Source organism: Macaca mulatta, chromosome 7 (genome assembly GCF_049350105.2).
Source record: "Macaca mulatta isolate MMU2019108-1 chromosome 7, T2T-MMU8v2.0, whole genome shotgun sequence".
NCBI classification, from domain to species: Eukaryota; Metazoa; Chordata; class Mammalia; order Primates; family Cercopithecidae; genus Macaca; species Macaca mulatta.
Genome location: NC_133412.1, coordinates 166,804,735 through 166,829,219, shown reverse-complemented (window position 1 = coordinate 166,829,219; position 24,485 = coordinate 166,804,735). Strand labels below are relative to the sequence as shown.

At 40.8% G+C, this 24,485-nt stretch overlaps 1 protein-coding gene across 4 annotated transcripts in view; it reads right to left on the bottom strand.

Moving 5' to 3' along the window:
* UNC79 (unc-79 homolog, NALCN channel complex subunit) overlaps nt 1–24,485 on the bottom strand; it is a 365,110-nt gene that overhangs the window by 140,018 nt on the left and 200,607 nt on the right.

Sequence of the window (24,485 nt, the reverse complement as noted above, 5' to 3'; positions counted from 1 at the left end):
GCAGACTCTCTAGACAAATAATCATCCATTCCCCCATCCTCCCTTAAGCACCTACATGTTAAAGCTCAACACTGCCAGGAGAATTTCCTGTTTGTCCTAGACCAAAATCTGGCAATAGGCAAATATGTCCCTGGAAATCCTCTTGGAGCAGTTACTTTAAAAGTCTGCATCGCGGGGCGCAGTGGCTCACGCCTATAATCCCAGCACTTTGCGGGGGGGGGGGGGCGGGGAGGGGGGGGCGCAATTCATAGTCATATTAAGACCAATTAATAGTCATACAAAGTGTGAAAGGAAAACCTTGGGCCCCAAAATTACTAAGCTAAAGGGAAATGTCAAGCTGGGAACTGCTCAGGGCAAACCTGCCTCCCACTCTATTCAAAGTCACCTCTCTGCCACACACTGAGACAGATGCATATCTGATTGCCTCCTTTGGAAAGGCTTATCAGAAACTCAAAAGAATGCAACCATTTGTCTCTCACCTACCTGTGACCTGGAAGCTCCCTCCCTGCTTCGAGTTGTCCCCGCCTTTCTGGACAGAACCAATGTACTTCTTACATATATTGATTGATGTCTCATGTCTCCCTAAAATGTATAAAACCAAGCTGTGCCCCGAGCACCTTGGGCACATGTCTTTCCTGAGGCTGTGTCACAGGAGAGCATCCTCAACCTTGGCAAAATAAACTTTCTAAACTAACTGAAACCGTCTCAGATATTCAGGGTTCACAAAAGAAAGTAGCCATTATATTGATAAAAGAAAACTTCAGCTGAATTAAATGTAAAGGAGTTTAATCAAACAATAAATGATTCACAATTTGGGCAGCCTTCTGAGTCAGAGTAGGCTCAGAGACTCCAGCACAGCCACGTGGTAGAAGATTTATGGACAGAAAAAGGAAAGGGATGGACAGAAAAGAGAAGTGAGGCTGGGCACGGTGGCTCATGCCTGTAATCCCAGCACTCTGTAAGGCCGAGGTGGGTGGATCACCTGAGGTCAGGTGTTTGAGACCAACATGAGAAAACCTCATCTCTACTAAAAATACAAAAAAATTGACCAGGTGTGGTGGTGCGCACCTGAATCCCAGCTACTCGGGAGGCTGAGGCAGGAGAATCACTTGAACCTGGGAGGTGAAGGTTGCAGTGAGCCAAGATTGCACCACTCCACTCCAGCCTGGGCAACAAGAGTGAAACTCCGTCTCAAAAAAAAAAAAAAAAAAAGGAAGGAAGGAAGGAAGGGTACAGAAACAGCTGGATTGGGTATAGGTTGGCATTTGCATTTTGTGAACATGGTTCGAATAGTTGGCTACATTTGATTGGCCAAAACTCGGTGATTGGCACGGTGTAGGCTATGGTCCATTCATACCTCCACTTGTTATAGATCACGATGTACAGAGAAACTTTCAGGCCAAACTTAAAGGATGTAAGGAGGCAGTTTTAGGCTAAACTTGATTTAACACTATATTATTTTTCGGGGCTTTCATGTTTAATCATGCCTTTTACTTAAAGAATTCCAGGCCGGTGGCAGTGGCTCAAGCCTGTAATCTCAGCACTTTGGGAGGCCAAGGTGGGTGGATCACGAGGTCAGGAGATCAAGACCATCCTTGCCAACATGGTGAAACCCCACCTCTACTGGGTGTGGTGGCACGTGCCTGTAGTCGCAGCTACTCACGAGGCTGAGGCAGGAGAATCGCTTGAACCCGGGAGGCAGAGGTTGCAGTGAGCTGAGATCATGCCACTGCACTCCAGCCTGGCGACAGAGCAAGATTCCGTTTCAAAAAAAAAAAAAAAAAATTTCCAGAAACTGGCCTAAGGAGATCCGAAATCGAACCAAGGCTGTGGAGTGTCCCTACTCAGGAAGGAATGCTGAACAATTGATTTACAGCATTGCTGCCGCTGGCCAGACCACCAGGTGGCCTGTTACTCAACGTAACCATCATGACCAGCTATGCTGACCTGCATACCTTACCCCTTAACAAGCTCTGCCCAGCCCAGCCTGCAAACCTTACCCGTGATGTCAATTCCCGCTCTTTGCCTAATAAAACGATCCCTACCAACGCTTTTTGGAAAACCAGTGGGAGGATTCTTGCACTTCCACTGTCTCCCTTGCTCTTGAGCACAAGCCCTGAAATAAAATCCTTGTCTAGGAAATCCGCTTGGCCCCATGTTAATTTCCATTACATGGGAAGCCAAAGAGTCTGGTTTATAAGAGATTCTCTGGCAACTGCTGCACGTCCACAGGACATGGGGAACATTTTTCCCTCCCAAGCAGGAGGCTTGTGAGCCAGCATGATGGCCAGACACCTCTGCAGCTGATGGGCAGCTGTCTGAATCTTTGGTTCAGTATTGCTGCAACTGAGAGTTTTCCTCCAGCTTCCCCAAGACTCCTTGCCACCCCTCTAAGCTATGCTTTCCCTCTTCTCCTGTCCCCTACTTGTTGTGTTTTTATTTTTCCTTCTTCTTCCTTCCTCCTTCCCTTCTTTTGGTTTTCACTAAGTTCATCAACTCCAACTGAATAGATACCCACACATGGCATGTTGAAATGGTGGATTGGCTCAGCCTGAATAGTCACCCATGCAGGATGGATTGAAATGGCTGATCAGTTTAGAAAACTCTGTTTAGTGCCCTGACTTTGAACTCTGTAATCTTCTTTAAGTCTTCTAAGTATTTTCCCTCCCTTTGCCACACCTTATGAGGAAGGGAAGCCTGTGGACTTGCCTGTCATCTGTCTGTTTCAGTGTGAAGCTACTGACTCTGCGTGCTGTTAAAGCAAACTAAATACAGCCTGAGAAGAACTCCATACTTCTATATTTGAGTCCTTGTGGATATAACCTAGCTGTAGAAAACAATGTATTTGGTGGTCCATTTTCAAGACAAAATACCTTGAGTACACTTGGACCTGTAAGCTATGGAAGAACAGGATACCCTAGGACCCTGCATTAATAGGCACTGCCTGCTTGTTTGAACCTAAGTTATCCTCACCCAAACCAGAGGATTTAGCTTAGAATGGAAGTTTACTAGCTTGCAAAAATAGCTCACCTTATCTATTCCTAACAGCTTGCTTAACCCCCTAGGTCATAGGTCAAATACTTGAAGAGTCTCAGAGCTGACTACGATTACAATGCATTAAGGGCTGCAACAAAATACAGTGAGAAGACCCTAAAAAAAATACCTAAAGCCCCAACCCAACAACCAATAAAAACCAAGAAAAGAAACTTAGGTGACCACGTCCAGGAAGATTGTAACCCCACAGTGCTCAGCCTAGAGGAACCAGGGGAAGGACTTGCGCACGAGGGGATAAATTGCTTGCTGTAACTGTACCAGATGTGCCTGCTCAACAGACACCCGATCTTGCAAGACCGACAGTCAAGTCTCACTTTTGCTGTACTTCTGGTCTCTTAGTCCTTTCTTTGGGTTTGGACCAGTAGGTGCGCCTCTTATAATTTGGGGGAGCGCATTTCTGTCAGGCCTCTGAGCCTAAACTAAGCCATTGTATCCGCTGTGACCTGCATGTATACATCCAGATGGCCTGAAGTAACTGAAGAATAACAAAAGAAGTGAAAATGGCCAGTTCCTGCCTTAACTGATGACATTACTTTATGAAATTCCTTCTCCTGGCTCATCCTGGCTCAAAAGCTCCCCCACTAAGCACCTTGTGACTCCCACCCCTGCCAGCCAGAGAACAACCCCCTTTGACTATAATTTTCCACTACCTACCCAAATCTTATAAAAGGGCCCCACCCCTATCTCCCTTTGCTGACTCTCTTTTCAGACTCAGCCCGCCTGCATCATGGTGATTAAAAAGCTTTATTGCTCACACAAAGCCTGTTTGGTGGTCTCTTCACACAGACACAGATGAAATTTGGTGCCATGACTCAGATCAAGGGACCTCCCTTAGGAGATCAACCCCCTGTCCTCCTGCTCCTTCAACATTTATTCTCCAAAGGATATCGGGTATCCCCCTCCAAAGCTCAAATTTCTTCTCCATCCATTACCTACCTCAGCATAATTCTTCATAAAAACACACGTGCTCTCCCTGCCGATCATGTCTGACTGATCTCTCAAACCCCAACACCTTCTACAAAACAACTCCTTTCCTTCCTAGGTATGGTTGGACACTTTCACTTTTGGATACCTGGTTTTGCATCCTAACAAAACCATTATATAAACTCACAAAAGGAAATCTAGCTGACCCCACAGATCCTAAATCCTTTCCCCACTCTTCTTCCCGTTCCTTGAAGACAGCTTTAGAGACTGCTCTCACACTAGCTCTCCCTGACTCATCCCAGCCCTTTCATTACACACAGCTGAAGTGCAGGGCTGTGCAGTTGGAATTCTTACACAAGGACTGGGACCACACCCTGTAGCCTTTTTGTCCAAACAACTTGACCTTATTGTTTTAGGCTGGCCTTCATGTGTCCATGCAGAGGCGGCTGCTGCCCTAATACTTTTAGAGGCCCTCAAAATCACAAACTATGCTCAACTCACTCTCTACAGTTCTCATAACTTCCAAAATCTATTTTATTCCTCACACCTGATGCATATACTTTCTGCTCCCCAGCTCCTTCAGCTATACTCACTCTTTGTTGAGTCTCCCACAATTACCATTGTTCCTGGCCTGGACTTCAATCTGGCCTCCCACATTATTCCAGATACCACACCTGAGAACCATGACTATCTCTCTGATCCACCTGACATTCACTCCATTTCCTCATATTTCCTTCTTTCCTGTTCCTCACCCTGATCACACTTGGTTTATTGATGGCAGTTCCACCAGGCCTAATCACCACTCACCAGCAAAGACAGGCTATGCTATAGTATCTTTCACATCTGTCACTGAGGCTACCACTCTGCCCCCCTGAACTACCACTCAGCAAGCTGAACTCATTGCCTTAACTCAGGTCCTCACTCTTGCAAAGGGACTATGCATCAATATTTATACTAACTCTAAATATGCCTTCCATATCCTGCACCACAATGCTGTTATATGGGCAGAAAGAGGTTTCCTCACTACGCAAGGGTCCTCCATCATTAATGACTCTTTAATAAAAACTCTTCTCAAGGCTGCTTTACTTCCAAAGGAAGCTGGAGTCGTTCACAACAGGGGCCATCAAAAGGCATCAGATCCCACTGCTCTGGACAACACTTATGCTGATAAGGTAGCTAAAAAAGCAGCTAGCGTTCCAACTTCTATCCCTCACAGCAGTTTTTCTCCTTCTCGTCAGTCACTCCCACCTACTCTCCCACTGAAACTTCCACCTATAAATCTCTTCCCACAGAAGGCAAATTGTTCTTAGACCAAGGAAAACATCTCCTTCCAGCCTCACTGGCCCATTCTATTCAGTCACCATTTCATAACCTCTTCCATGTAGGTTACAAGCCGCTAGCCTGTCTCTTAGAACATCTCATTCCCTTTCCATCATGGAAATCTATACTGAAGGAAATCACTTCTCAGTCTTCCATCTGCTATTCTACTACCCTCAAGGATTGTTCAGGCCCCCTCTCTTCCCTACACATCAAGCTCGGAGATTTCTCCCTGCCCATGACTGGCAAATTGACTTTACTCACATGCCCCAGGTCAGGAAACTAAAATACCTCTTGGTCTGGGTAGACACTTTCACTGGATGGGTAGAGGCCTTTCCCACAGGGTCTGAGAAGGCCACCGTGGTAATTTCTTTCCTTCTGTCAGACATAATTCCTCGGTTTGGCCTTCCCACCTCTATACAGTACGATAATGGACCAGCCTTTACTAGTCAAATCACCCAAGCAGTTTTTCAGGCTCTTGGTATTCAGTGCAACCTTCATATCCCTTACCATCTTCAATCTTCAGGAAAGGTAGAACAGACTAATGGTCTTTTAAAAACACACCTCACCAAGTTCAGCCTCCAACTTAAAAAGGACTGGACAGTACTTTTACCTCTTGTCCTTCTCAGAATTAGAGCCTTTCCTTGAGATGCTACAAGGTACAGTCAATTTGAACTTTTATATGGATGCAGTTTCTTGCTTGGCCCCAACGTCGTCCCAGACACCAGTCCTCTAGGTGACTATCTTCCAGTCCTTCAGCAGGCTAGACAGGAAATTTGCCAGGCTGCTAATCTTCTCTTGCCTACTCCAGATCCCCAGCCATATGAAGACACCCAACCGTACAATCAGTTCTTGTTAAAAACCTGACCACTCAAACTCTACAACCTCTATGGACCAGACCCTACTTAGTCATCTATAGTACCCCGACTGCCATCTGCCTGCAGGATCCTCCCCACTGGGTTCACCATTCCAGAATAAAGCTATGTCCATCGGACAGCCAGCCTAATCCCTCCTCCTCCTCCTGGAAGTCGCAAGTACTCTCCCCTACTTCCCTTAAACTCACTTGCATTTCTGAAGAACAGTAATAACCCTCATGAGCCTAATACGTCTCTTCATTCTATTAGGTCTGTTCATCCTTACCCTACTCTTTGCAACAGGGCTTTATGCAGTCACCCCTACTACTTGGGCTGTGCCCCAAAAACTAGTCATCCCTACTATCTTCTGTCTAGTCATACTCCTATTCACCGTTCTCAATTACTCATAAATGCCCTGCTTTTGTTTACACTGCCCGTTTACAGTTTCTCTAAGCCATCACAGCTGATATCTCCTGGTGCTATCCCCAAACCGCCACTCTTAACTCCCTCTTAGAGTGGATAGATGATCTTTGCTGGCAGGGCATCCTCCAATACTTCCACCCTAATGAAGTTCTATTCTTTACTTTTACATTCATTCTCATTCTCATTCCCATGCTTATGCCACCCTTTACCTCTCCCCAGCTATCTCCACCACACTATCAACCTTACCCATTCTCTCCTAGCCGTTTCTAATCCCCCCTTAGCGAACAATTGCTGGCTTTGCATTTCCCTTTCTTCCTGCGCCTACACAGTTGTCCCCACCTTACATACAGACTCGTCAACATCTCCTGTCTCCGTACACCTCCGAACTTCCTTTAACAGCCCTCACCTTTTCCCTCCTGAAGAATTTCTTTACTTTCTAGACAGGTCCAGCAAGACCTCCGCAGACATTTCACATCAGCAAGCTGCCGCCATCCTCCACACTTACTTAAAAAACCTTTCTCCTTCTATCAACTCTACTTCCCCCATATTTGGATCCCTCACAACACAAACTACTATTCCTGTGGCCGCTTCTTTATGTATCTCTCGGCAAAGACCCACTGGAATTCCCCTGGGTAAACTTTCACCTTCTCGATGTTCCTTCACTCTTTATCTCCAAAGTCCAACTACACACATCACTGAAACAATTGGAGCCTTCCAGCTCCATATTACAGATAAGCCCTCTATCAATACAGGCAAACTTAAAAACATTAGCAGTAATTCCTGCTTAGGAAGACACTTACCCTGTATTTCACTCCATCCTTGGCTACCTTCCCCTTGCTCGTAGGACTCTCCTCCCAGGCGCTCTTCTTGTTTGCTTATACCCAGCCCCAAAAATAACAGTGAAAGGTTGCTCATAGATACTCAATGTTTTCTCATACACCATGAAAATCAAACCTTCCCCTCTATGCAGTTACTCCATCGGTCCCCATTACAACCTCTGATGGCTGCCACACTAGCTGGATCCCTAGGAGTCCAGGTACAAGACACTCCTTTCAGCTCTCCTCATCTTTTTACTTTGCATCTCCAGTTTTGCCTCGTACAAGGTCTCTTCTTCCTCTGTGGATCCTCTACCTACACGTGTCTACCTGCTAATTGGACAGGCACATGCACACTAGTTTTCCTTACTCCCAAAATTCAGTTTGCAAATGGGACCAAAGAGCTCCCTGTTCCCCTCATGACACCAATACAACAAAAAAGGGTTACTCCACTAATTCCCTTGCTTGTTGGTTTAGGACCTTCTGCTTCCACTATTGCTCTCGGTACTGGAATAGCAGGCATTTCAACCTCTGTCACGACCTTCTGTAGCCTCTCTAATGACTTCTCTGCTAGCATCACAGACATATCACAAACTTTATCAGTCCTCCAGGCCCAAGTTGACTCTGTAGCTGCAGCTGTCCTCCAAAACTGCCAAGGCCTTGACTTACTCACTGCTGAAAAAGGAGGACTATGTATATATATATTTTTTTGAGACGGAGTCTCACTCTGTTGCCCAGGCTGGAGTGCAGTGGCTGGATCTCAGCTCACTGCAAGCTCCGCCTCCTGGGTTCACACCGTTCTCCTGCCTCAACCTCCCAAGTAGCTGGGACTACAGGTGCCCGCCACCTTGCCTGGCTAGGTTTTTGTATTTTTTAGTAGAGACGGGGTTTCACCGGGTTAGCCAGGATGGTCTCGATCTCCTGACCTCGTGATCCGCCCGTTTCAGCCTCCTAAAGTGCTGGGATTACAGGCTTGAGCCACCGCGCCCGGCCGATTCTGTATATTTTTAAATAAAGAGTGTTGTTTTTACCTAAATCAATCTGGCCTGGTGTATAACAACATAAAAAAACTCAAGGATAGAGCCCAAAAACTCGCCAACCAAGCAAGTAATTATGCTGAACCCCCTTGGGCACTCTCTAATTGGATGTCCTGGGTCCTCCCAATTCTTAACCCTTTAATATCTATTTTCTCTTTCTTTTATTTGGACCTTATTTCTTCTGTTTAGTTTCTTAATTCATCCAAAACCATATCCAGGCCATCACCAATCATTCTATACGACAAATGCTCCTTCTGACAACCTCACAATATCACCCCTTACCACAAAATCCTCCTTCAACTTGACCTTTCCCACCCCAGGTTCCCACGCTGCCCCTAATCCCACTCGAAGAAGCCCTGAGAAACATTGCCCATTATCTCTCCATGCCACCCCCCAAAAAATTTTCGCCGCCCCAACACTTCAACACTATTTTATTTTTCTAATTAATATAAGAAGACAGGAATGTCAGGCCTCTGAGCCCAAGCTAAGCCATCGTATCCCCTGTGAACTCCACAGATACATCCAGATGGCCCGAAGCAATGAAGAATCACAAAAGAAGTGAAAATGGCCAGTCTCTGCCTTAACTGATGACATTACCTTGTGACATTCCTTCTCTTGGCTCATCCTGGCTCAAAAGCTCCCCACTGAGCACCTTGTGACCCCCACCCCTGCCAGCCAGAGAACAACCCCCTTTGACTGTAATTTTCCACTACCTACTCAAATCCTATAAAACAGCCCCACCCCTATCTCCCTTTACTGACTCTCTTTTCAGCCTCAGCCTGCCTGTACCCAGGTGATTAAAAAGCTTTATTGCTCACACAAAGCCTGTTTGGTGATCTCTTCACATGAACACACACGAAAATTTCCTACACTAGGTTAGTAGTCACACAAAAGTAAAAACCTAACTTAGTATTATGTGTCTGAAACAATAACTGAGTCTTGGCCCATCCCAGCGGCCATACCTGAACCACTCATATAGACTGCTAAGTGTTCAAACTGTGTTCAAATAAGGCAAGCGCCAACCTGTACCCAACCCAGCTGTTTCTGTACCTCATGGCCGATTTCTGTAGGTCACTTCCCTGTTTTTGTTTATAAATCTTTATACTCCAGCACAGCACACGTAGCTGTGCTAGAGTCTCTGTGAATCCGCTGTGATTCTGGGGGCTGCCTGATTCGCAAATTGTTCATTGCTCAATTAAACTCTTTTAAATTTAATTCAGCTGAAGTTTTTATTTTATCAGTGCTGTCTTTGAGAAGAGAGAAGTGGCAGCACATGGGTCCAGAGTTTGTATCACTCACATCCCGATCCATTTTTCCTTTTTATGTGTTTAATTTGACATCTTATTCCCCCATGCAGCCCACTGGGTGGCATCTTGCAAAAATGAGAGGCTTTTGTCTATGGTGCCATGAAACAGAAAAGGAAGATTTTCTTTTATAACACAGCTTGGCCTCCACAGTTATAGCCCAGCGAACAGGGTCATCAAAAGCTGCTCTGCTCTTCTAGAAGCTGCAGAGAGAGGGAAACCAAAACCCTGGCATGCAGGCAAAATGGTAAGGATTTCTTACAGCCAGGGTCCCAGCCTCTCGCTCTCTGTGCAAACCAGTTAAGTAAATGGTAAAAAAAAAAAAAAAAAAAAAAAAAAAAAAAAAAAAAAAATTCATCCCTGTTCCTCTCCTCTGCAAGGTTTTGATTAATGAGAAAAAAGATGTGTGAGACTAGTCTTAGGTTGTAGTGAATCTGCTGTATTTTGTGGTATGAATTTGTCATTCTGCGTTGTTCTGTCACAGAGGGGTTGCCACAGAATAGAATGTGGGCATAGGACCCCTACAAGTCTGCCGTTTGAGCCAGCCCAGCAGACTAGTCAGTTACAAACTTTGCTATGGGTCCCTGAAACAAAAATCAAATGAGGTTTCCCTCTTGTCTTGTTTCATGTCCTTGAGAGCTTGACTTTTTGACCATGTGGAGGTATTCTCTCTCAGTCTCTGCCATCCAGAGGGTGGAAATTTTCAAGTTCACGTAAGGCAGCCAGTCTGAAAGGACACATGATAATGTCATGGCTAGCCTTAAGGATTCTCTTAAGCAGTTAAAATCCTTTGCAAACTTTAAACTGTCTGCTCTAGATTACTTCTGGGAAGAACAATAGCAACTGCACCATACTGTAGCTCTGTGGCTAAGGCTTTGCCCTTTCATGACTAGTGGCATGGGTTCAATTCCCAGCTTAGGGAATGAGTCCTTTCTGGTTTGATATTTATGTGACCTTTGTCATTTATTTATTCTTTTTCCCTCCATTGTCTTTGTGACCATATGGGGGTACTCTCTCTCCATCTCTGCCATTCAGAGGGTGGAAATTTTCAGGGTCATGTCAGGCAGCTTGTGATTTTCTGTCTTGAATTTTCCTTTCTCTGAGCTATCTTGGAGGTGATTCTACATCTTGTAAAAACTGCTCGTAATCTCTTTGTAGACACTTTGTGCAGCCATGGTTAAATCATAACCTTAATTAAGGCTTATTGGATTTGTTAGGGAAGCAGGAACCTAGGAGAGCCAGAGCAACCCCATTTTAAGTTCAGCTCCATCTTCAGATTAAATGGGCATATTCCTTGCTGGTCACTACCCACAGTCAAAAGACATTGACAGTTGAGGAAACAGCCTAAGATACCAGCAAAGACACACTCCCACAATAGCAGAAAGTCCAGATTCCCAATACCCATAACAAAATATGCCTTCAAGATTGTTATGGTTATGGTTTGATGTATTCACACACTAAAACGTCAAGGATAGTTTTCTTTAAATCAACAGAATATAAATTTTGTCATGCTCTCTGCTCACCCTTACATAGACATGGCTTAGCTTAGCTTTTATATAGAGATGACCCCTATACGAGAAAAACTTAAGGATGCCCTTCTCTGTAGCGGAGTAGCTTTCAATAAACTCTCTCTTTTCACTGCACTCTGCCATTTGCCTTGAATTCCTTCCTGTGTGAGATCCAAGAACCCTCTCTTGGGGTCTGGATCAAGAGCCCTTTTTCTAGTAACAGTTGCACTTGGGAAAATCCCTTTCAGAGAATAAAAGGCTTAAATGCCAGAGGTGCTGGCTATTTGTCCCTAACAGCCAGATAATGGTCTGGCAATTAAAAATTTAAAAGGGTTTTTTTTTAACGAGCTCTATGGTAAACAAGATTAATTAAAAGGGGATATCCAAGCTATATATACATTTAGAAGGCCATTACGCTTTTTTCTCTTCTTGGATCTTGTTTTTTTCAAAAAAGGGTTTTTGGGTTTGTTTGTTTTTTGTTTTTTTTTTCTCAGTTGATTGAATTGTTTCTCCATTTACTCTGTCCTCTGGCACACATGCCCTCACTGCCCTGCATGAGAGGACTTAAGGTAATTTCTGACAGCCTGGAACTCCTTGAGAGAAACAGAAGAGGCACCACAAACTGCTGTTTTGGGAAAAACCTCTGTTTTCCAAGTAGAACCCAAAGAATTGTAAGCAGACAGATACTTCTCAAAATCTGAGGCTCTGTTCTGTTTTAGTTACCTGATCTTTTTGACTTCTGGGGGCATCAGAAATTATTTTGCATTATTTAGAAAAGTTGAATCTTAATGTGCAATAGCTAAATAAGAGGCATATTTTTTTTTAAATGTCCAATGGCAGTTGCTTACAGTGAGTGGCTATTACTACAGGGTGATACTCCTTTCTTTGTGTGTTTACCTAAAAAGCCATGCTCTTGGGCACCTAGAAGGTATGAAATGGAGGATGGGCTGATTACAGAGCAGACTAATTGAGGTTGGGTTGTCCAGCAGCCTTGGGGAAATGTCTGTACAATAAAATACGCTATGAAAGCATTGCACTGTCTTGTCTCACAGCACTTCCCTTTTTCGGGGGACCCAGTATTTGGTGTAAAAATGGGATCCTTGATTTTGGGAGATCTGTTCTGCCTTCCAGCTGTGCCCAACTACTAGGCCCTAAAAACTGCATGCTTTCCTGGCCTTGTTCTTTAAAAGGCTCCACTCTGAACCCGATTTAAAACCTTACATCTTTAAAGAAATCTCTACATGTAATGGTATCTGTTTTTCCTGTCCGTCTCACCTAAACTTTTACTCACACCATTTCTCTCTTGGTTTAAGTAAAATATAAATTACCTATCTTATTTCACCTAAGAATTGTCCCTTTTAAAACGCAAATTTAGAGTTACCTCACTGATAATTATTTAGGGCAGAGGACAGATAATCAAAAGATTGATGGTCTATCTAAAATAAAATAAGAAAGAAATCTTGGCCAGGTGTGATGGCTCACACCTGTAATCCCAGCACTTCGGGGGCCTGAGGCAGGTAGGTCACTTTAAGCCAGGAATTTGAGACCAGTCTGGCCAACATGGTGAAACCCCATTTCTACTAAAAATACAAAAATTAGCCAGGCATGATGGCATGAACCTGCAGTCCCAGCTACTTGGGAGGCTGAGGCAGGAGAATCGCTTGAACCCAGGAGGCAGAGGTTGCAGTGAGCCAAGATCACACCACTGCACTCCAGCCTGGGCGACAGAAAGAGACTCCATCTCAAAAATTAATTTAAAAAAAAGAAAGAAAATCTTAAAAACTGGCAAATGAAGAATCTTATAACTCTACCAGATCTGCTTCTCTGTCTGTGTATTTATACATGTCATGTATGTGATGTCTTATTACCAAAATATGTAAAAGACCTCCAATGAATTGGCTTAAAGAAAAATAAATGCTTAAATAATATATTTTATCAGAAAAACAAACACTTTAATGCCCTTTAGTTCACATGGCTTTAGTAATCTTTGGTAAATCAAGACAGTTTTAAAGACTACAAGTAAAATAAAATTAAAATGTCTTTAAAATTTAGGCATTCAGTCTAAATTAGGCAGGTCAGAAACTGCCCTTGCTAGGCGCTTTAAGGTTATAAACTGTTTCTATGACTTTTGATAACTGTTTGACTTGCCTGCTTTGCGGCCATTAGATTCTAGGTAAGGCCTGGAGATATATAGAATTAGCCACACTCCCTAGCTGTACTGGAAAAGAGTCACATATTATCTGTAGTTCCTGTGGCCCAGGCTTTGTACTTGGTAGAGAATTAAAATTGCATACACTAAAAATAAAAATTAAGTGTTTTTAATAAAAAGGCATGGGAATGTAGTTTTTAAAAGACAAACTAATTTTGTCTAATTTAGAGGGTTAAAGGATTGTTTGGGGTTAAAATAAAGATAGAATATAACTGAAAGTTTAAGCCAGTTGGAGAAGATTTGAGAAAGATTAATCTTGAAACAGAAATTCTGTGTATGAGCTAGTCGACTAAAATTAAAAAGGTATTATTTAGTTTTTCCATAAATTAAATATTAAAATAAAAGCTCTCTAACACAGGCCCAGAATCTGGGCTCATGTATCAGAACAATAGGGTTTTCCTGGAGCATTTATCTGCTCTTTAACAAAAAATTATAAAGGGTTATAAAAATCTTACCTTATGGTCAAACTGGTTAAAATTAGATAGATTTGTTTATAAAATGTTATTGAAATTAGCTTTAGTATTAATATACTAATGCAAAGGTAAAATTTGGTTTTCCCTTTTGAGCAAGATTTTCATTCGCCTACAGGAAAAAGAAAGAGACAGACTTTTCCTTTTTTTTTTTTTTTTTGGCAGGGGGGATCTGTCTTGCTCCAGCCAGTCAGCCAGGCTGGAATACAATGGCATGGTCTCAACTCACTGCAACCTCCACCTCCTGAGTTCAAGTGATTCTCCTGCCTCAGCCTCCCAAGTATCTGGGACTGCAGGCATGTCCACTACACCTAGCTAATTTTTGTATTTTTAGTAGAGATGGGGTTACACTATGTTGGCCGGGCTGGTCTCAAACTCCTGACCTTGTGATCCACCCACGTCGGCCTCCCAAAGTGCTGGGATTACAGGCGTGAGCCACTGTGCCCAGCCATGCTGTCTTTATTGGGTCTGTTTATTTGGAAAGCTGAGTCCTCTCTCTATGAAAGACTAAAGGATTTTTGCTGTTTAGAAATATTTGAGTTAATCATGTTGGTTAAATAAATAAATTGTGGTCCTATTTTGTAATGTCAGATGTTTTAAATTTTGATATTTAACAAGCTTTCCAAAATCAAATCCTGAATTAAGCCTTTTTTGACCTAATTAACCGTTTTGTATAGTAGGTCCTCTGAAGTCCAAAAGAGACAAATGCAGCTTATTTGGTATATTAAAACCATACAGGAAACACTATCTCATTTAAAATGGTGTTTAGCATTTTTTAGATTATATTCATATAAATATGTTATTAATATGTATTCCAAAGTTATATAAGATTCCTATGATTCTGATATGCCTAAGTATCTGATATCAATAACAATTAAGATTGTTATGTTAAATTATTATGTGCCACAGAAATGACCAGATTTCCCTGTTGATTGCATCTTTAAGTGTGGCTGTCTTAAGACTCTTGTCATCCACAGACAATCATCTTGTCTTGATCTATTCCAAAAGAAGGTTTATAATCAGCTACAGGATTCTCACGGATACTCTTGAATGCAGGTCTCTGACAACTTTGGCGATTGAGTCATTAGAATGGAGGGAAAAACTTGTAAGACCCTCTTGGAGAGCTAATGTGTCCGTAAATATCAAGCAGAACAGGAGTTAATTTCATGGACTAAACGAATAGGAGATTGAAATAATCTTTTTATGAACTTTCTTCCTGAAATGCTGCTGACACTTTTTGTTTTGTTTTTCAGAGTCAAGAAAACTTTTTTCCCTTTTAAACTATTTACAACTTTAAACAATTGAATAAACTATAACCTATAAGCAAAATTTTGAGCATGTTTCTTTCTCTCTACCTGATTTCTGCACAATTTGGAAACTATATGTGAGTATTCTTAACTTAGGGTAATATAGTTGTTTGCATACATGCAATAAGAATCTGTTTTCTTTTGTAACAGGACACAACTGGGGAAACTGGTTATTTTATCAAGGCTTTGATGAGAATTACATGCTTTCATACCACTTTTCTAAAAACTGAGGTATAAAGACAATAAAAGTTCATTGGAAAAATTGCCCTCATATCCTGTCTATGCAGGCCTCGTACAGGGTTCCTGACCTATGGTAAGTAAAGAATCTCACTTTCTAACAGGTCCAGGAGCCCCAAGTTATCTATGGACCTCAAGAGGGGAGGAATTCATCCAATTCATAGAAGTGTTTGCAGGCACAGATAAATCCGTAGCTAGGCTCATAGCTTTAAAAAGTCTAATCTGAGAATCCTTACGAAACAAAGTTCCAGCAAAGCCAATTAAAAAAAAAAAAAAGTATACACGGCAAATAATTACTCTTGCTGCACTTCATACAAATAATCAAAACAAGTATAATGAAACTAAAATTTATTTTGTAAATGCATCAGTCCTATCATAATTTGTCTTTGATAAAAATGAGAGACTGAAGAGAAAAAGAATATAATACACCTGTTGTAGGTTCTAGTCTTATCTGTCGTTTTTGAGCTTTTTAATATTATTTTTTGAGCTGCAAGTCTCCAAACCAACATTTTAAAAATTTTCTTCCACTTTTCTGATTTAAACTCAATGAAATTGCTACTACCTTTTTCCTAAGGCTCTGCAAACTAAGGCTTATTCTTTATAATACAAACAAAAAAACATGAAAAATTGCCACCACCCTCCTCCTCTGTAACTAAAGATGCTTTGAGCCTAATAACGCCCACCATTAACAGTTGTTTTTCTTTTGTTTCCATAGAAATGTCTCTTATTAAAAGTATGTTTGCCGTATATTTCAGACACCAGGAGACTCATTCTCTAGCCTATTCACTTAAATTCCAAATAGCATCTGATTTCTTCTCATAAGCATTGTTAAACTGGACTTAGGCAGTTTACTAATTATCACTGGGTGCTATTTGATTTTTAAAATAATTATTTGTTATATTCAACAGGCATACAGATGGTTAAAGTTTATGCCTTCCAGACTTCAACAGTTCTAAGTTGAGCTAATGATGGCCCAAGGATTCCAACCTATACCATCCCAGGAGGATTCTAGTCCCTATATGTCTCTAGAATAGTCAGTGAGAGATTTCTATGTTCCTCTGAGGTTAGACCGGGACAACAACCCTGTTCAGCATAGCTGTTCAGTATAGCTTCAGAAGATGAGATCTTCAGTCCTTTTTCCTTAAGAATAACGAGAGTTAAATCTCTCAGAGGGGAATGAGACAGTAAGGAAGGGGCTTGGCTTCAGCTCACACCCACTAGAGAGTTCTTTCATGCATTCCCACTGATCTCAAAACCCATAACACTACCTCATCAATGCATATCCACTAATAGTCATACAAAGAAAACAACCATTCTGTATTGTTCTTCTGTGCTCTTATATGTTTAACCATGCCTTCTACTTAAACAATTCCAGACACTGGCCTTGGGAGATCCAAAATTAAACTAAGGTTGCTGAGTCTCCCACCTCAGGAAGGAATGCTGAACAACTGATTTACAGCCTTGTTGCCACTGGCCAGACCAGCAGGTGACCCATAACTCAAGACAACCATCACAACCAGCTTTGCTGACCTGCATACTCTACCCCTAACATGCATTGCCCAACCCAGCCTCTATACTCTACCGCTGATTTCAATTCCCGTGCTTTGGCTTAAAAAAATAAATCCTACCAGCTTTTTGGGGGGAACCAGTTGGAGGATTCTTGTGCCTCCACTGTCTCCCTTGCACTTGAGAACAAATCCTGAAAATAAAGCCTTATCTAGGAAGTCCTCTTGGCCCCATATTAATTTCCCTTACATGGAAAGCCAAGGAGCCTGTGGTCTGTAACATATGTATATACATTACGTGTATGTGGTATCTTCTTACTTCCAGAGAATATTGCCAAATTACTTTAGAAAATTCCTTAAGAGACCTCTATTCTAAATGGGTTTTGTGAAATAAGTAACTCAAAATCGAAGCTGTTGGAACTTTAAAATATTTAAGGGAATGTGATTATGGGACCTGAGTCACGTAAACAGGCAGCTGCAACCTAGGCAACTGTAACCTTGTTTCTCTGATTGCAGATTAGCCTTTTTTCTTACTTACATTATTTTGTAAAATGTAGTAAATGACTAAATTGAGCCAGGGAAGACTCCTTCCTTTTTTTTTTTTTTGGAGTGTGTGTGTGTGTGTGTGTGTGTGTGTGAGAGAGAGAGAGAGAGAGAGAGAGAGAGAGAGAGAGATGGAGTCTTGCTCTGTCTCCCAGGCTGGAGTGCAGAGCCGCAATCTTGGCTCACTGCAACCTCCGCCTCCCGAGTAGCTGAGAATGCAGGCACACGCCACCATGCCCAGCTAATTCTTGTATTTTCAGTAGAGACAAGGTTTCATCGTGTTGGCCAGGCTGGAACTTCCTCTTTCCTCTCTCACAGAGACTTCATGACTATCATATTGTCTAGGATGAAATGTTAAATATACTTTTTTAAATTGGAAAGGCAATGAACACTAGCTGTATGGAAATGAAAACAAACTGTAACTAGCTAAATTGTTGCAATTTATAAACCACCCTTGTGCAGAAAATGTTATAATCCTGCTCAATTTCTTTGTTTTCTGCCTATATAAGCAAGGCCTTAACTTTTAACTGCAGAGCACTGACCCCATTTCTCTGAAGTCTAGGTTTGCTGAATGGCCATTCCCAGCTTTTTGCTTAAATACATGCTTTAAAACTGGTTTCTGATCCTTTTGATTAATTCAGATTGACAGTTGCAAAACATAGACACTTACATGTTAAATTAAGTCTAGCCTAGCACTGTCTTCTTACATATTCTAAGTTTGGCCCAATGGTTTCTATTCATACATAGTGAACTGTAACCTAACTGCATGTATAAACAGATCGTAACCTACTGTTGTGCCAATCACTGACTTTTGGCCAATCAAAGGCAGCCAACTGTTAATAAGGCAAACACCAGGATGTAACCAATCTGGCGGTTTCTGTACCTCATTTCCATTTTCTGTACATTGCTTTTCTTTTCCTGTCTTTTTTTTCCACCACATGGCTATGCTGGAGCCTTTCTGAATCTATTCTGGTTCAGAGACTGCCTGATTTGAGTTGTCCTTTGCTCAATTAATCTCTGTTAAATATAATTTGTCTAAGGTTTTTATTTTAACATATACAAATAAAATATTCCTAAAACTCTCAGAAACACAGGAACTAACCCAAATGATTTCAAGTGTATGTGATTTCAGTAAATCTGTAAATGAGACAAGTATAATATTGTCGTTTTAATAAAAACATCTGTGTTTTCAGAATTATCAGCATTGAGTACCATGCTGAGCACATGTTTTGCTCTTACCTGGGCTTACTACTCAAATAAACTAATATATTTACCAATGTTTAAGACTTTAGAATTTACAGATTTGACTTTAATTAAATAGAATCATTATTCTGACATAGTTTATATCAACAGTAATTGTGTTTTATAATGTTTCTGCTTAGATGTAGTTTTCAAAATCTTTTTGGTAACTTGAACCCTTAACGGTATACTAAGTTAAATTAAATGGCAGATATTCATTGAAAATCTAGATCACTTCTAAGTAGGATAAAATATTAACACATTAATTGCTGATCATAAGTTTAACTGCTTTTAGCTTCTTATTTTTTACAGATACTAAAGACATTTGGGTTTGTTAAAAAGGATGTTCTTTTTGCCACACTGGGGAATCGTACTAAGAAGAAGAATATGCCTCTAGAAATTGTGAGATGGTATATTCACAAACTTTGCTGAAATGCCAAAAAATACTGATACACAACCGGCAATTCACAGTTGTCTACTTAATAGTTTTCTCTGGAAAATAAAGGATAATAAGGGTTGAAAATTATAATCAATCATATGCAAATTGAACTACTAGATATAATCAGGATGAAGGAAAAACCTCTGTATGCAAAGTATTCAAGTAATGTAGAATGTGGTTTTGTTACGGGGAAAAGAGCAATTCTTTCCTAAAGGAGCAATTCTTTCCTAAAGGAGTTGTTTATTCATCATTCCTGAATGAGGAAGAGGAAAGGCTCAAAACCTGAAAGGGAAGTGCAGGGAAGACAGAGAAAGAAAATTTTATCTTGTGTGGTCATGTAGGCTAAGATTGAATAGATTTATGTAAGATTTTTAAATGAGCTTTAATATTAACAGTATACTGATGCAAAACTAGAGTTTCGTTTTCTCTCTCTTAAAAAAACAATATTTTTTAGATTATCTTATTACTGTTCTTAATAAGAGGTTGTAAAAGGTTTCTCTTTACCTTTTGAAATACCTGCCTAGGAAACTACCAGTCTGAATATTTGTGTCCCCGCAAAGTTCTTATGGTGAAACCTAATCACCAATGTGATGATGTTAGGAGGTGGGGCCTACTGGGAGGTGACTAGATCATGAGGACAAAGCCCTTGTGAATGAATGCCCTTATAAAAGGGACCCCAGAGAGCTTGCCCCTTCCACCACATAAGGACACTGCCAGAAAGCACTATCTATGAATCAGAACGTAGACCCTCACCAGACACTAAATCTGCCTTGATCTGGGACTTTCCAGCCTCCACAACTGTGAGAAATTTGTTGTTTATAAGCTACCCAGTCTATGGTATTTTGCTATTGCAGCCCAAACAAACTGAAGAAACTAAGACAGAAACAAAGACTCTGTGTCGTATCAGAATAATTTCCTATGATTTTTTTTTTTTTTTGAGATAGGGTCTCACTCTGTCACCCAGGCTGGAGTGCAAGTACATGATCATAGCTCACTGCAGCCTCAACCTCCCGGTGATCCTCTCACCTCAGCCTCCCAAGTATCTGGGACTACAAGTGTGAGCCAACATACCAGGCTAACTTTTTAAAAATTTTTTGTAGAGACAAGGTCTCCCTAGGTTGCCCAGGCTGATCTCAAACTCTTGGGCTCAAGTGATCCTCTGACCTCGGTCTCCCAAAGTGCTGGGATTACAGACATGAGCCACCACTCCTGGCCTTCCTGTGCTTTTTGTCTTTATCATGTCCTAGATTATTTAAGAGAACCAAGTTTTCTAAATGTTAAAAGAACTAAGTTTTGTTTCTCTTTTTGTTTCTTACAATTGTGTTACTCCCCGTATTTACTTTTGAAATCTCTTGGTATCATATACGTTAAATAAATAGCTAAGAATTATTTCACAGTGACCTGTAATGTTGGTTAATCAAGTATTCAAATCTTTTGACATTTCTGATAACTTTTGGTATTTTGCCTTTCCAAAGCCAAATCCTAAATAAAATCCTGGTCTTGAACTGACTGAAGTTTCCCAGAGAGACCCTTGAAAATCTCAAAGGATTTGTTCTTACCTATAAAAAGATATGCTAAACTAATTAGGTTTATTTGATATGTTGAATTCTATGGAAAGCATTGCCAAATAAAAAGAGATGTTTAACTGTCCTTAGGTTACATTTATATAGGTAAATGTTATGAATATAAATATTTCGTGAATTATATAAAGTTCCTAGAAATTTGTCAATGCCCTTGTTGGCATGATACATCTTTATGCTTCTTTGTCTGATGGTAGACAACAATGACAAAACATTATCAGTTATCATTTTGTTATTATTTTAATGTTTCATGCTACAGAAACAACAAAACTGCCTTGTCAACTGTGTCACAGTGAACTTTCAGCCCATCTTTAACTATGACTATTTTCAGATAGTAATTGTTATCTGATGTTTTTCTGAAAACTCTTGCAATCAGCTACTAGCAAGAACGCTTATTTTCAACATAAACAGATTGTCTCTGAGATCCGTGGAAAGGACTATGACAGATACTCTGGAGTACAGGCTTCTGGTGACGTTGCTTAAATAATTGAGATCATACCATTGGACTGAGTAAGGATTGCCAGAACTCTAGTGGAGCAGCTAATGGGTTCATTAACTGCTAACTCAATCAAGCAGAACAAGACTGAATTACATAGGACTGAATGATAAATGATTATAATTTGTATCATTTTTTGTTTAGAACATTGCTAGTTTTTCAATCAATGTTCTGTTTTTCAGATACAAGGAACCCCTTTCTCTTTTCTCCTAAGCTATCTATTACTCACAATAATTTGGTAGATTTATACCTTTGTAAACAAAAATGAAATATATCCTTTTCCTCTCTAGTTGATTCCTCCAGAATTCAGAAGCTCTTATTGAATATTCTTATTTTCATAGCATTATAGCTATTTGCATAAGTTGAATAAGAATCTGTTCTGCTTTTAACAGGACATAATTGGGAAACTTGGTTATGAAACCGCCTTTGCAAAAATGATAACAGTGAGAAAATAATGACAGTGGAGGAGATCGGATCTAGCCAACCTCCCTCTTGCCTTTAGCATTTAAGCTGCCAAGCTAGCTTTGGGAGACATTTAGCTTATAGTTTAAATGATAGTAGCCCTTCCCCAAACTTCAAATGCCTTTCTAAAGAGACCACAAGGCTAGGAGGAGGAAAAGGAGCCTGAATTCTGCTAAGGTATAGACATAAATGGTTGCCAGCTGTTATTCTAGAGGTCACAATTTATGCAGCTTCTCCAGTTATTCCTGCAGATAACATCACTATGGTAGAACCTAAGATTAGCCTTTTGAGACAGCTTTTCATGTTTTTTGCATGTCTGACACCCATGGCTCCACCTGGAGCTGCCAGCCCCTCCTGTGTCCCCATCCATAATCAACTCAGCATAAGAGGACAGCTTCAACTCCCTATGATTTCATCTCCAACCCAACCATCAGCAGCAGCTAGCACCCACTGCCTAGCCACCCCGACTCCTTCCTCCAAATTGGCTTTGAAAACCTCCTAACCTACAAGCCTTTGATGAGACTGATTTGAGCAATAACTCAGTCTCTTGTGTGGCACGGCCAGCCTCATGTCAATTAAACGCTTTCTTTACTCAATTCCGTGAATTGATGTTGTTTGTGCAGAAGGCAGGAAGAACCCATCAGGCAGTTACAGTTATATTACCAAGCCTTTGCAGAATGTCATATTTGTGAATTGTGTGGAACCTGATATGACTAAACAGTTTTAAGGAACCAAGATTGACTTTATGCAGCCAGTGTTTTCAAAGCCCTCTTGGAAAAACTGATCCGATAACTGCATTACAGAATTCTCAGCCTTAAGGGGGGGGAAAAAGGTCACTTCCTAGGAAACTTAGAATATTTGGGAGACTTCAAGGAGAAAGGAATTCACCCAAATCTATAAGTATTGCAGATGAAATCTGATGACAAGTTCTTGGCTTGACTTCTAGCATCAAGAAACTTTTAAAATTCCAATCTGAGATTCCTTATAAGAGTTCCGGCAATGCAAACTTTGAAAAGCCCTAAATGGTCAATTACCATCTTGCCGTGCTTGTGCAAATGATCAGACCAAATTAAATGAGACTAATTTTGTAACCAAAAGTAGTCTTACTTTGATTATCTTTGGTCAAAGTGCAGGTGATTGTAGAGAGAAATTTTATGTTTTGATGAAAAACTATAACCCCCCCTTGTGAGTGATCAGATTCTAGTCCTGTTCATGACCTTTGAGATATTTTTCACCTCTTGGTAAACTAGATCCTACTGTCTTGCCCATTTGGCCAGTAATTAACACAACTTTTCTCCTACCCACCTGACATGGCATCACTGAGAACTAAACCCTAACTTCCTAGATCATTATTAAGACTCTGGGTTATTTTCTTACAAAGCCCTAAAAGCTGAAGTGGGATAATATGATATACAAATCAAAGGACTTATTGCTACAACAGTTTGGTCCACTCTGGAAGTTCACCAAACACTCATCTCCTTCTCTGCTGTGCTCTGGAAAATAACCGTAACTGTGACACTGATGTTCTCACTCTACCATCTAAACATGCTTCAAGACCAACATCTAGACATCTTCTCAACTGCCTGCCCTCCATACTCAAAACCTAGATTTATAATCTATCCCAACCATTAATCTGTGCTTTTCTGGTTCCTCATTCTATGCTCTTGTTCCCCTCTGCAGATCTCTTACCTCACAATTTCTAACCCAAATCTTCCCTCTATAGCAATCAACCTAGCTTCTTTCATGTATGTTGAAACTTCAAGGGAAGTTTCAGATGAGGGAAATGTTATCCACTGAAACCCTAGAGTTGGTATAAAGATTATTTTAAAGTGAAAACATTTAAGCTAAAGAAGATGCAAAAAGAAATCTTATCTGAACTTCCATTATGTGATTCAAGCAGAGTCTCCAGAGAATACCTTTCTGTTATCCCCCTCCAAAGGAGTTTCCTATGAATTCAGCTGCTGTGGAGATAGCCCAGTTCTTGCCCAGCTCCCATGGCATTAAAAAACCCAATGGAACTTCTATACCTTCTCACTGAAGCCCTTAAGTAAACCGTTTGTTAAGTTTGATATAAATCTTGTATCTCTGGCTAATCAGGAAGTAATTTATTACTGAGATCTCCCACATGTACTCATAAATAAACTTTGTCTTCTCTCCAGTTAAACTATTATCAGTTAATTTGCAGGCCCCAAAACATCTGCACCTAAGTTGGAATAAGAAAAGTTTTTCTCTCAACATAATCATTTCTTCTCATTTTCCAGAAGCATGTCACATCAATCCTTCGCTATTCCAAGAGACATAATAACAGAAAACATATCAACACAGGCAAAGAATGTCAGTAAATGGGAAATTTCCATTAGGCAAAAATTCAATTTTCTAAGTGAGTCAGTAGGTGGCACCAAAGAAGAAAGAAGTACATCTCCATAAATGCACAGATCACTCTGAGTCCTAAAAATCCAATAAAAGTTACCCCTATAGATGGTCTGTGCTCTGTTTTATCCTTAAATGTCCTACTTTAGCACAGGTTTCTACTGAAAACTGCCTCAAGATCTCTTTGAAAGGAAATAAAAAATCACAAATGAAAATAAAACTGAAAATACTTGGAAAAAAACTTTCACGTATTACTGCCAAAACCTGATTCTGGACATCCACCTTTCTGGGTTAGACGCAAATTATATCATATTCAAAAAATATGGGTTGCTCACAGCAGCTTATGCCTGTATAATCCCAGCACTTTGGGAGGCTGAGGCAGAAGGATCGCT